Source organism: Apteryx rowi, unplaced genomic scaffold (genome assembly GCF_003343035.1).
Source record: "Apteryx rowi isolate R43461 unplaced genomic scaffold, aptRow1 scaffold_415, whole genome shotgun sequence".
Classification (NCBI taxonomy): Eukaryota; Metazoa; Chordata; class Aves; order Apterygiformes; family Apterygidae; genus Apteryx; species Apteryx rowi.
Window position 1 is genome coordinate 169,717 of NW_020450650.1, and position 2,839 is coordinate 172,555.

At 41.4% G+C, this 2,839-nt stretch overlaps 1 protein-coding gene across 2 annotated transcripts in view; it reads left to right on the forward strand.

Annotated features, from left to right (window-relative positions):
* The first annotated feature begins 253 nt into the window (after positions 1 to 253).
* The window catches only part of AKT1 (AKT serine/threonine kinase 1), a 73,299-nt gene continuing 70,713 nt past the window's right edge, over positions 254 to 2,839 (forward strand). Inside the window, exon 1 of one of the 2 annotated variants that reach the window (XM_026075962.1) lies at positions 254 to 480. The gene's annotated coding sequence lies outside the window, so the exon portion shown is untranslated. Of the gene's footprint in view, positions 481 to 2,350; positions 2,369 to 2,839 lie in introns of those variants that run through there. The other variant, XM_026075963.1, reaches the window with a different exon arrangement.

The following is a 2,839-nucleotide window of genomic DNA, read 5'->3' on the forward strand; positions in this document are numbered from 1 at the left end:
CGGGGCGTTTGGCGTGTGCGGGCTGTGGGGTGGCGTTGGTGGGCTTGATTTTTGCAGTCGTGTTTCGCAGACCTCTGGGTTAGCCGTCTGCAGATGCCCACTTCTCCTCCCCCCCCCCCGGGTGAAATTCTGCAATTACTGAAATGTTCTTGGAGACTTCGCGCACTTTTTCTTCTTTCTTTGTACACACATAACATAATCCAGCATGTGAACGTACTGGGACATTCTTAATATATATTTTACTGACAATACAGTACTGATGCTAGTGTGTCTGCACCTTATCAGTATTTTTTTTCCCCCTTGGGGAGAGTGTTTAACTGTTTTTGCTTTGTTTTTCTACCATCCCTAATATATAAAGAGAAGCAAATCCCTGATTTGCTCTTGTTTGTTTTATTTATACCACAGGAGGGATGTACATTTCAAAATACTGTTATAAAGGGGAGTTACTAACACTTAATTCAGAAGAATATTTGTTTACAGGTAAATAAATTTGACATACTGCATGACTAGTAATTACTTTTATGTAGTAGTTAATTTCCTGATGACAGCCACAACATTTGTCTGAGTTAATAGATTTAAAGACACTGTGGAGCTAGCTTTCATTTTTTAAATAGGAGGGTTTTCACTGTGTACAGTGTTTATAGAACTGTTTTTTGGTGTGCAGCAATGGTAAATCAAATTGATCCAGTGTCTGCATGTAACCTGTAGCTCTAGCATTCACTTTCTGGCTTATAAAATGCCCTCATTACAGTAAGAATTAAATAGGATCGTGGCTGACTTCATTTGTTTGGGGGACAGAGCAAAACTTTTGTTATGAGTACTTTAAAATGGGATTTGATTAAATGCATCTTAAATTAGTACAAAAATTCTGTGCAGCACAGTTCTTATATGAGCATAAACTATAAAAGGACTTGTTCTTGTTTGGGAACATAAAGAGGATTTTGTCTAGCCTGTGTCTTTGACAGAGTATGAAGAAGTTGTCTCTTTTCTGCCATCACTCAGTTTTGAAATATGCAGCTTAGTTTGTCCTATCAAACTCTAGCTGTGGTTGCAGCTTGGACAGCTGAATGTCGTAATCCTGGCCCCTCACCTGAACAAAATTAACCTCCTGTCTATTGATCAGTAAAGACATGAAAGCACAAGGCATTTCAAACTGCGGTTTTGTTAACCTAGATTATGCCCGTAGATTGAAAGAAGGTGGACATGGTTCTAGAGATTTTTTCTTTTGCTCTCAGTTTACAATTTTTCTGATAGTGCTCAGTTAGAGCAGCTTTTCCAAACCTTGTGTTAAGCCATATGTGCTGTCATGAAATACCTGTTTAGACATGGTGTTATTCTTAATGGAACATCATATGGGCTAATAGCAAATATTAGTGACCACGCCTAGCTCAAGGCCCTCAATGCATTTTTGTAAAGTAAACTAAGACGCTGGAACAAACTGGTCCTCGTATGCTTTTGTGAAAGTTCTCTGTCCGGATCTGGCAAGTGGGTCATGGCGCAAAGCTACTGGGGGTTTAGAGGGCCTTGAAAGTGTTGGAGCCACTGCTGCTCCTGTGAAATGCTGAAGGTAGGATTTGCATACTGAAGGAGATGTGCTTCACTGGTCAAAGCCTGGTGGGGACACCTATCTATATGCTCTACTTAAAATGTTGGCTAGAGCCCAACTTTGTTGTGTCCATGCTGTTTACGTGCGATTGGCTGTCAGCTGTGAGCTTAAAATGAGATCTGGGATGTACTGCAGGAAGAGAGCTTAGGTTGTTCATGATGTCCCTTGTCATGGGCCCAAGTGCACAGCTTCTGCTCCCCTGCAGTTGGCTATTTATCTTGTCTGCTCTTGTGAAAATGTCATGCTGCCAAGGTAGGCAGACAAGGGCTGCTGGGTCCTTTTTGGAAGGGTCCTGGTGTTGTGCGTTATAAGAACGTGTGGGATGTTAGGGCACAGAGTGTCCTGGGAACAGTGTAACCGTGCCACACCAGAGCAGTGGGTGTCCAGTGACAGGCATGGTGATGGGGGAAAGTGTTAGTTCAGGAACATGCTTTGCGTTAACCTGCTTTCTGATCTGGGCTAACTGGCACAGTCTAGACACAGCCTAACATGCCAGGTGAGGCAGGGACAGGACTGAGGTTGGGAGATCTTTTCCTGTTTAAATCTCTTGCTTACTCTCCCTCATGAAGGTGAGGTGATAATCATAGATACTTCTGCATCCTGTAAGCTAAAGTTTCAGCTTCAGTGTTATGGAAGAATCCATTTTCTTCCTGCTCTGCTTTAGAGTGTGCATAGAAATGAATATAAAATTTCACCTTGGAAAGAGGGCAAGGAGGACAGATTCCTCTCTTGATTTTTGTTCGGGTTTGGAGACAAAGAAAGGTGAGCATAATAGGAAGAAGAGAATAAGATAAGGTACTCTAATGCGTCTATCCCAAATATGGAAAAGACAGTTCTGCTCCACCTTTTGTTGGAAGGGTGGTTTGACTGAGTCTTTAAAGTAGGTTTCACTGTTGCAGGGCATAGGGAAGTGAGTTATCTCATTACTTATGAAGAATTTAATAACCTTTAAGGAATTAATATATGCATAATGATTTACTGCACTTCAGCCTTATAAGGAATGTTTTGCTATTGAAAAAGGTGTTACAGAAATGTATATTGAAAAACAAGCAAGCAACTGAGTTTGAATGCTAAGAGAAAGACAGAGTTGTTTAGCTTTTGAYAGTGTTCAGTCATGTGCAGACACAGGCTGGGGCAGTCAGGTCATACTTACCTCAAATGCCCTCTGCTCACTGGGAACCATTCCTAGATGGCCATAAATGAGGACTGTAATCATTTCTTTTTTTTTTCTCC